At 40.8% G+C, this 10,623-nt stretch overlaps 1 protein-coding gene across 1 annotated transcript in view; it reads left to right on the top strand.

Moving 5' to 3' along the window:
- The first annotated feature begins 754 nt into the window (after positions 1–754).
- Positions 755–10,623, top strand: part of PALS1 (protein associated with LIN7 1, MAGUK p55 family member) — a 54,926-nt gene continuing 45,057 nt past the window's right edge. The window contains exon 1 of the mRNA XM_063398772.1: positions 755–921. The gene's annotated coding sequence lies outside the window, so the exon portion shown is untranslated. The remainder of the gene's footprint in view (positions 922–10,623) is intronic.

Genomic DNA, 10,623 nt, shown 5'->3' with positions numbered 1-10,623 from the left:
CTGTTTTCTTCACTTCCAGACAGCGTATTACAGGCAACTTCTGTGCCTCAGCGTCCCAGAGACAGAGTGCACTCTGGATGAGATTAAATACATTTTTCCCCACACGGGCTCCAGCCTGGCTGGGGCATTCAAGCTGGGGCTGAGGATGCGGCGGCAGCAGCAGGCGAACGGGGGGATGCCACGGAGGGTGGAGGAGAGGGGCCGCAGTGGCCTGGTGCGCCCAGGGCCCAGCAGAGCTGCAGCGGGCGGGGGCAGCAGCTGGAGGTGGGCGAGGAGGAAGGAGCAGTGGCCGGGGGTGCTGTGCTCTGGACACGGGCTACTGCGGTGGTCCCGCTCGGGGGAGCAGAGAAAACCGTGGCAGAGAGATGGGAGATGACGGCGGGAACGGACCGGACTGAAATGGGCTGCCCAGGGAGGCGGTGGAGTCGCCGTCCCCGGAGGTGTTGAAGGAAGGACCGGCCGTGGCACTCGGTGCCAGGGTCCAGTTGGCAAGGTGGTGTTCGCTCATAGGTTGGACTCGAGGATCTCAGGTCTTTTCCGACCTACTCGATTCCGAGAGTCTGCGAGGGAGGAGACACAGAAGCGGTGCCACGTCTCACGTGGGCACTCCACCTGACAGTAGCCCCGTCCCAGGCGCCCCGACCGCCGCCGCGGCCTCCGGGGGCAGCGCCCCCCTCCCCGCCTGGCTGAGGCGGCGGGGGCGGCCCCGCGCCTGCGCGGCGGGGCGGGGCGGGCGCGGGGCGGGCGCGGGGCCGGGCCGGGCCGGGCCGGGCTGGGCGGCGGCTGCGCAGCGCTGCGGGGGCTGTGGCTGTGGCCGGGCGGCTCCGCGGACCGGGCGCGGGGACGCTGCGGGACGCGGGACACTCCGACTTCCAGCCGGCGGCCGGGCAGGAACGTGTCAGCGGCGGCAAGAGACGGACGGTGAGCGGAGCGCCCGTGCCCGGCGTGCGAGCAACAGGTCCCGCCGCGGAGCCGCGAGTCTCGGCTGGCCGGAGCCTCCCCCGCGGCCACGGCGCCCGCGCAGGCCCGGGGGTCTGGCCGGGCCGAGGCCGGGCGGGACGGCGGGGCATAGCCGGGCTTGGCGGCTCTTGGGGCTCGGCGCCGGTCGCCGCACTCCGCTGGCGCTGGCCCGGGTTGTGCCCTGGCCGCGGGTCCCGGCCGGGCGGGGCTGCCCCGGCCGCGGCGGCTACAGGTGCCGGCAGCGCCGCCGGGAGCGCGGGGGCCTCTCGGGAGCGGCTCCTGCGGCTTCCCTGCCGCCTCTCTTGGGGTCCCTCCCGGGAGCTTAGGCCCAGGAGTTGTAAGAAAACCTCCCGCACTTGGCTGTGTGCTCTCTCCGCGTACTTGTAGCGGGTTGTGTACGTGTTTAAACAAGGAGAGGGAAACTTTAGGCCCCCCCTCCCGTGCAGTTCTCATGCTCTGGCAGCTCTGTGTTTGGAAATGATTCCTGTGTGAAGTTTTCGTGTCGTGTTGGTTTGTGAAGCTTTGCGGGGCTGAGTTAAAGCAGGTTGAACGTGAGCGACTTCAGTGTATTTTCCATTGAGCAGTAGTTAGCGCTTATCCCGGCTGGAGCCGCTCCGGTTTCCCGAGGCTGCAGTGGCAGTGCTCGTGCGGTGCTGCTGCTGTGCGGTGGCAGAGAGACACGCCACAGCCAGGCAACAAAGAACGCGGTCTCTGTGAGCCTGGGGAGACACACCGCGTGAGAAAATCAACTTGTGTTTGACCTTTCTGAAGAGTATTTATATATAGTAAAAAAGTCTGTCTATAGTAATAATATTCTTAGATGTCCCACATGGGGCAGATCCATGAAAAATAACTTCATGAGGAATATTAAAAGGGGTAAATATTAATTAGTGCTGTGACGGTGTTTTCTTTTAAAAATAAAGCCTTTATTGGAATTATTTAGGCATAGATGATAGCCATAGCTCACTTAATAGAGAAAATAATTTCATTCTAGATACGTGATGATATATCTCTAACTGCAGTCAGACTTCTAACAAGTGACTGATGGTCATCTTCCATGTGTTCGCTGCTTCTGTGTTTCCTACACCTTAAGGGGATATCTCTGTCCTTTTTTTGAGGATTGAGGTGTTTTTCATGAATTTGTAAAAAATAAGATATCTTTGTATTGTCTTTAGACATCTGCAAGCTTTTGGTTTTAATCTGTTGACCAAATGTTCTCAGTACATATTTTTTTCTTATAATCATAATAATGCTGTTACTACAAATCTGAATGCCAAACACTTTAGAGTCTGGCTAGATTATGCACATGTGAACTCTTTTCCAACATGCTGTGCTTAATAAAAAGTCCAGTATTTTACATATTAAAGGCTTAACGAATGGTTAGTATTGTAGACACTTTTACTAAGGTACCAAAATATTACAGCATTTCGAAGCAGTGTTGTAGAATGTTACATTTAAATATCATTACTGTTAATAAAGTAATAGAGATTCAAATGTTAGTCCATGATCACTGAACTCTTTTTGAAGTTTTGTTTTTTTTTTTTCAAAGTTTACATTCTTCCAGTGTGTGTCATTGGCTTGCAATGCGTGGAATAAAAGTGGATGGTGATTTTTTTCTGTATAGAATTAGCTGATGGTAAAGACTGTAATTTTACTTAGTTTTTATTAAATTTCATTTTATTGTAATTTAATTTAAATTTTATTAAATATAGACTCAAAAGTTCTGAAGTTAGAAATGTGTATCAAAATATTTCTTCAGTAGACTGATTCGTCTGGCTTAGGAATCTGCAGGAGTTACTTACGACCTTTGAGGGGTGACAGACATCTTTCAGTACCACAGCAGGATGTGATACAGAACCATTGAAAATGCAGTGCAGAGGTTGGGATTCATACCAAGAGTTATGGACACAGAAAACTTAATGTAGTCTGAAGTCATGAAGTCCTTTATTGTCCCTTGTTTATAATAAAATAATTACATTTGTTGTAATAAAATGATTACATTTTCCTAATACTTCATTTGCTGTTTTAATTAAAAACTCCTGCTGTACTTAAAAGTTGCAGGCTTTTAAAGAACCTATGGCATTTTTAGATGCAAATTCTATTATCATGTCTCTTCAAAGATTGGGTCTTAACATCAGATGTTAACAGTTTTAACTGTTTCAGCTACTGTTTTTTTCTCTCAATTTGGACTTTAAAGTGCATTCCTTTTACGGTGTTAGGCTTTTAGAATGCTGGAGGCTAAAATTTCAAACAGTGTGCTACTTCCTAGGTAGCAGGATTTGTATTTCTCATGTGCCATGTTTAAAATTTTTGAATGTTTAGCAACTGACATTTTCTAAGTACCTTCTGAGGCACTGTTGCAGAAATGCTTGACATTACGGTATTTGGAAGACTAATTACTGCCTTTGTCATGCATTTGAAAACCTCAAGACTTTTTGTAAATACTAATTAAATACTGCTCTATTGTTTTCCTTTTATTAATGGGCAAATAGAGGCATGTGTGTATTTCAAAAGGTTTGCAATATGTCCGTGATAGAAAACTCAGTGGAAACCATTTAAGTAGTGGTTTAAAAGTCTGCTGGCAGGATTGCTTTTCTAGTGTAGTTATCTACCTTGGAGCTTCCTTCAATACAGTGGTTCTGACAACGGGGGCATTTTATGTACACATCCGCTTTCCTGCACTCCAATGCAGCTAGGCAAGCTAGACAAAATGTCTTAAGTGTAGTTCAGGCTAAAGTATAAGGCAGAAGAAAGATGAAATTATAACTGGTTATGTTTATATCTCAGGCTGTTTTAAAGTAAGCTTTTGGGGTTTGTTCTTTTTTTTAACGGGAGGTGATCAGCTGTATAGGTCTGTTGGTAAAGACTTGTTTTATAATCTAGGGTGTCTAATTGCACACTAACACATAGCTGTGTGGGAAGAAAAATATGCTCTAACTCTTAAAGCTTTCATCAGTTAAATTAGAAAGCACAGATACCATCAGTAGTGCACACTTCTAAAAGGAATGCCCCAATTCCTTTGAAAGACCTAATCTTGCTCACTTCTCTTTTAGCAGAAAAAGGATGTAATGTTGCATTGCATTAAAGATGTGGAAATGGTTTGAGTACCTACCCATAGCATACATATTGAGATTTGGGTTCAAATCCTTCTACTCTTTACGGGAGCTGCCAGTTCCAAAAGGAATGCCTTAACTGCCAGAGCAGTGGGTGTTTTGGTTTGTTTCTTGAGGAGTAATAGTCACCTAGGAAGGGAGTGAGTATCTAGCCCAGGGACTGGCTTGATCAAGTAAAAAAAATGCTATGGATTCAGGTCTCCTTTCCTTCTTACAGACAAAGTGTTGAAAGAGTTAAGGAAAGGGATTTTGGGGGTCGGGGGGGTGTGTTTCCGTAGCATGTTATGAAATTTTGAAGACTTACATCTCTGATCTTTATGATTATTCTTATCTGACTCAGCTAGTTCCTACTGAAGTTGAATGTTAGATATTTGAACAGTACCTGTAACATGTCCTTTTCATTTTAGAATAGTTCTTGGTTGTTTGTCTGTGGGTTGTGGAGTCTAGTAGGTGGCATGACATTTAGGTTCCCTTGTGGATCTAATTCTGCTTTCTTCTAAGACACCAAATAATTAGATATAGAAATGTAATTGTTTCAACTTACCTGTGATTATTATCTGTTATAGTAGGTCTGGTCAGTGCCTTGCGTTTCCTTAAATGATTTGTCTGTTGCATCATTTATCTTTATGGTTGGCCATAATTGTTTTCTGAAGAAAAAATAATGAATAAGAAATAGATGATAGGTTTTGTTTGAACATTTTTAATACTTGATTTCGCCTCTAGTGTTGTATTTTTAAAATTTCAATTCTATGGGTAGAGAAAAGGCTTGACTGTTAATAGATGTGACAATACAGCTCATGGTCATTAGTGTCTGAATTTGCTATAATTTATCAGCATAGACAATAAACTCCTCATGTCCTGCAGAGGTCTAACAAAAGAGTAGTTGTTAAATAGAAATTCTGGGAAAATATAGCTTTTCTTAACAAATAGAAGATAGAAACCTAACCATAGTTTTCATTCTTGTATTAGGACACATCTTCTGGGGGAACTATTTATGTCTGGTTATTTGCCTGTAACAGATAATTCAGAAGACTCTCAAATATGGAAGGTTTTTTTGGGAAAAGCAGTTTAAAACCAGGAATGATTTCTGGCAAGGATATATTAAAAGTGATAGGACAGTTAAGTGGTCCCTTACAAAAGGTGTTAGGGGCACCCAAGGGTGGTAATAGTGTGTTAGCATCTAAATCAACTTGTGTACATGCATCAGCTGAACAGTCAGTGTGAATTCTCTTGTGTGAAGTTGTTCAGTGGTTTCTTCAAGCTCTCTAGGAAGCTGAATTCAGTAAAACCATAAACCTTTGATAACTGGGAAGTACCAGTGCAACCTCAGCATCTGCTCTTTGACCTGGTGATGGTGCTGGGAGGTGGCTGGTATGCATTCCGAGTCTGTTTCCAAGGATAAGTGTATATTTTTAAAGTCAGGAAGGAGAGGTTGCAAAAGTATTCATTTAGATACTAGTGGTGTTGAGTGGAGTTCAGAGTACAAATGTGTGAGCTCAGAGGAGGGCAATGTATGCTAGTGCCTGAAAGAGTCACTTCTCATTTTAGTAGTATATTTTTGTGAAGAATATGTGAGCTGTTAGCTGTGTGATGTCATAGGAGTGACTTGTGTTTAATGAAGTGTATATTAAGGAGGAATGAAACTTTAAAGAGTTTATCTGAAGGTGGATAAAAGACAACTGGTGTGATGTCATGGTAAAAACACTATTGAGAGAAATTACTTAGCTTTTGAGGTTTTCTGGATTTTGATCTTGGTTTTGGTGACAGAGAGATCAGCAGGGTCAGGTCTCACCTGAATATTCAAGTGTTTTCTTAACCGGAGTGATCTTTACAGTTAAGGTCAGTGGAGTTGGTATGCTTCGGTAATGCCTTTGCTGTTAATCACTTATTCAGAGACTGGTTTGTAGTTTGGCAGAGGAGAAAACAAGTTTGTCTGCATGGTGTTTCTGGTAATGAGTTAAATTCTTTAGTATCACAGATACCAGGGCAACTTTTTATTTAGAATGTGATGCCTTTGTGTATAAAGCTAAGGCCTCACCTTAACATCAGATCAGGCAATGTTTCTGCAATGTTGTGGTTGAGAGCTTGTGATTGCCCTTGTTTGTCTTGTTTTATCAAATTGCCATTTACTTGTCAGTTACTGTTAATGCAACTTAAGAGAGATTAATTGTAGGTTAATTCAGTGTACTTGGCTAAGATAATTAAAGTTGCTTTTATAGAAAAACTGTGTTATAGATAACTTCATTGTGCACTGTAGAAAATTCCAAGTCTTGTATTGGCTGAGAGAGCATGTTGCTAATTCCTCTGGTATGTCTTCTTTTATAAATGTTCTCTCATCTCTGAAAGAAAAGCTCAAGCCTTCGGGTTAAAGCACCAAGATTTGGAAGAGGTGAGGGTTTGGATTGCATGGGTTTGTATCATATTGATTATACTTCTTACAAATGTATATCATTGTTTTCAGAGAACAAATCTCTTCTTCCCAGTGTCTGAAAGGCCGTGTGATGTCAGCAGAGAAACTTAGTCCTCTCTTACTGGGACAGTGCAGCATTAGTGGACATCACGTGCTTTCACAGAATCAGTTCTGGTAGGATCAAGTGGTGATGGAATTGCTTAGTGCCACTATGCAATGACATTTACATTGGGTTTGAATGGTATTAAAAGGCCTCAAACGCAGCAGAGAAGGAAATTTGTTTAAAGTGGGGCTGGTATATGTATTTAAAGGTGGTGATTGTTGTTGTACAAGGGTTAAAACCAACATAAAACAAGCTCTTACCATTTAATTTTGTTTCAGTAATCAAGATATGTTCTAAATTAGTAACCTAATTACTTACAGGCAGGAATTAGCACAGTGTCTTAGTGTAAAGTGAGGTAAAAGCTGATCAGCTCAACATGGTCCTCTTGGACTGACTGACTGAAATTACTTGTGAGCCCCATGGCATTCGTTTTATTTTTGACAAGTAGAATAGTTTGTTTCACATACTTATTTTTATAAGAATATAAACAGCACTAAAAATTTATTTGACCGTAAGTTCTTGTTAGATTTGTAGACTCTTTCAATGGAATTATCAGTTTAATTCTTTCCTGTTTAGAGAATATTACCTTAGTATGTGTTGGGATCTTTGCTCAAGATTTTAACTGTTGTCATCAACCACTTCTGGTGAAATGTGTTGCTTCAAGCTGATATAATGAGGGCTAGCTAGAACTCTGAAGAGGCAAGTTACTTGGCTTCAGTGGAAAGAGGAGAGCAGCAATTTGAGGATTCTACAGCCAGGTAGACACTTTTCTGCTTTTCAGCCTATTTAGATTTCTACATTAGCAAGAAGAATTTTTTCTTTCATCAAGCAATATGTAAATAGTAATGACTGAAAGTGTATCCCAAGAAAAGCTGTGAATTGAAAAAGTAAGTATCACTTGTACTTCCTCCCAAAAGAAGAAATACTGAGTATGATTTTAAGATAAGGCAAAAAACTATTCAGCTAAATTCTGGTTAATTTTCCATATTTTGTAGGTCATTCATTTCTTTAGACTTTTGTTAATTTCGAAGTAAGAAGTCAAAATGAAGTGCAATGGAGAGCTAGTTTTTGTTGACTGAAAAAAAAGAACTCAGCATCTAATAATATATTTTGAAGCAGCAGTGAAGAGTTGGTTTTGGCTTATAGCTTGTGAAGTAATTTTTAGGTTAAGTGCTATTTTTTGTGACTATTTTATTTAGACTAAGTACACTTATTGCTATTAGGGATTAGTCTTAGGATCAATATTGAAGAGTCATGATACATTGTTTTTCCATAGATCTTTCCTGATTTAATGTGCACTTATATTTCTGACCACGCTTTTTAGCCCCTCGTTCGTCTTCTTGCATTCTTTCCTCCTGCAGACCTTCAAACATGAGTCTCTCCATCTATTCTCTCTAAGTAGGGAACATGGGCAAAACTGGGAAGGAAGCAAAGGTTCTGTGTTTTGGATCACATCACTTCTCTTTATTTTGGGAGGAAGGACAAGTGACATTTACTTTGTCCACTCCTACCTTTCCTTGAGATTCACTTACTGAAATTTGTCCTGTAAAAATGTGGTAGGTTATCTCAACTAGCTGCTGTGCTGCACTGGGCTACAAGATTGTGATGAGCTGTTTTTTTGAAGCTTGGTTTGGTTTCAAAAAGGGGGGTCTGAAGAGCTGGAATAACTCAACAATAACAAAACAATACTACAACAATATAATAGTCCTAAATGTGGACTCCTACTAAAATGTCATTTATGATTCTGTGTTGATGGCTCAGTTTGGATCAGTGGTAGGGCCCTCTGTTATAAATTCATCTGTATGATATGAGCTTGGAATCTGTATGATGTACTTGTTTGAGAAAGCAGCCTTAGAAGTTAAACACCTCACTTAAAGTGGAGATGGGATGATCTGCAGAAATTAAGCTAGGTCTGCTTATTATGTACCAACCTATTTTTGAAGCCTTCTGTAGTAAGAAAGTATTAAATATTTGCATATATGTTTTTTAAAATTTAACAATTTGAGTTGCACACTTGAGTTTATATGTACTTTATTCCCTAAGCCAGTTTTTGACCTCTACTGGTGAGAACTTCGTACAGTCTCTCCTTATGTCAATATTTTTGAAGCCTTTTCTATACAAATATTTAATGAATGCAGCTACATACCTAAATGGTTGGGTAGTAGATGTCGGCTGGTTTGTGCATACTCTTAAGTGCATACTCTTGTCAAGTCTTTGAAAGATATTTAATACTGTTCATTTGATACTATGTGTGTTAGTGCTCCCTAAAACTTACGTAGTTTTGACTTCCTGTGATAATTAAAATTCCATACAAATCTTTAGTTCTTGATTTCTTAAAGCTAATTTGAAATTGAATATTCAGCCTTTAAAGTACTTAACATGATTAATCAGTGCCTGTTAAACTTAAATGCAAATTGTTTTAACAGTTCATATTTTGCTTCTGACACTTTCTGGTGAGACTGTGTTTTTTATTCTTGGATGGATTTGTGATGATTGGCACAGCTGATTCCTTCTACTTTAGAAGAAATTTAGATTGCAGCTACAGCACTTAGATTGGAGGTCTTGGATTTTGTGGTGTCAGTTTTTCACCTTTTCCTGCTCAGCTCCTCTGCTCTAGTTCATTTGCAGAATTAACAAGTGCTTGTTCTTGGGTCGTTATGGTTCATGGTGTGCTGTCTGAACCAAACCACAATGCCAGGCTTAGCAGTGAAGTGGCTGAGGTGGCAGCACGTGTACCCTCCTGACAATTCTACTTTTGGGATCTGTGACTTCTGATGGGAGCAGCCTACAGCTGAGGATAGTAACTTAATCTGCTACAACAAGATTTGCTAGAGCTTGTCTGTCAGCGTCTTTAATTTAAGCTTGCTGTTCTTTAAGTTGAGCCTCATATGAAGCCTTTTTTTTTTATTATTTGAAAAAAAAAAAAACAACCACAAGAAGAAATAGAAATTGACCTTATTTAATGATCTCTTCACAACAAATTCCATGTTAAACTTGTGACTTCCACTTTGAGAAATCCATACGTAGCATATTATTGCTGACCATTCCACCAGTTCAGGTATGATGGATTCATATGTTGTTATTAGTATACTCATACAGACATATTTCTGAACATTTTTGTTTAGCAGATAAACCATGTAGAAATGCATTGCATTAGTGTACAGAACCAAAAGCCAGATAGAGACAGTGGTAAAAATTGTAAGACCTGGTACTCTTAAAACTGAAATGTTGTGCATGGGAGCTGTGTAAATGGGTGCTCTAAAGTTTAGAGGAATAAGAAAGTGTTAAAAGTATGTTTATGGGTTTAGCTTACTAAAACTTAAAGTTCTCTAATAAATATCCCTTCTTTGTATTCAGAATTCCAGAACTGGTCTTGAAAGAGTATAGGTGCATACTTAGAGTGATTTGAGTTAGTGGAGCATGAAGGTATTCATAAATCTCACTGACCTCAAATAATAGATTCTGATTTAAGTACCAAATTTGTAACATGATTTTTTTTCTCTAAGCATGTTTTTAATCTGTGAATGATAAATATATGGAAATAATACTATTTCTTTTCATAAATTTAGAATTCATCAGAAACAAAAAGGTTATGAATGCCAATTCTGTTGGAAGTTCTCTAAATACATCTGACCAAAGAGTTTTTTAGTATTAAATGTGAGCTGGTTTCAGGTAGAAAATACATCTCAGACAAGTATATTCCAATGAATTGGTCAATTGGAAAAAAGGCATGTGAGGATTTTGGTTTAAGTTTCAAAATGCTTGCAAGTGATGGACCATCTGTGGGATACCTAAGACTTACCAAACCGTGGGATACCTAAAGCATTCTATTTTTGCTTTATTATTTCTGCTTTGCAAAAATAAATTTTGTTATGGCAGGCATTGTAGCCTTGGTAGTGCTGGAACAAAATTCTCTGCCTGCATTGCTGAGATGATTTGCGGTCTCTGGGGACCAAAGAACTACATCTGTGCTCAAATACTTTAATTGGGATGTTACTAACAGAATGTCTCTGATAAGTCATAAGGATAGAATCATT

The sequence above is a fragment of the Prinia subflava genome, chromosome 5 (genome assembly GCF_021018805.1).
Source record: "Prinia subflava isolate CZ2003 ecotype Zambia chromosome 5, Cam_Psub_1.2, whole genome shotgun sequence".
Taxonomy (NCBI): Eukaryota; Metazoa; Chordata; class Aves; order Passeriformes; family Cisticolidae; genus Prinia; species Prinia subflava.
This window is presented reverse-complemented; position numbering and strand designations above follow the sequence as displayed.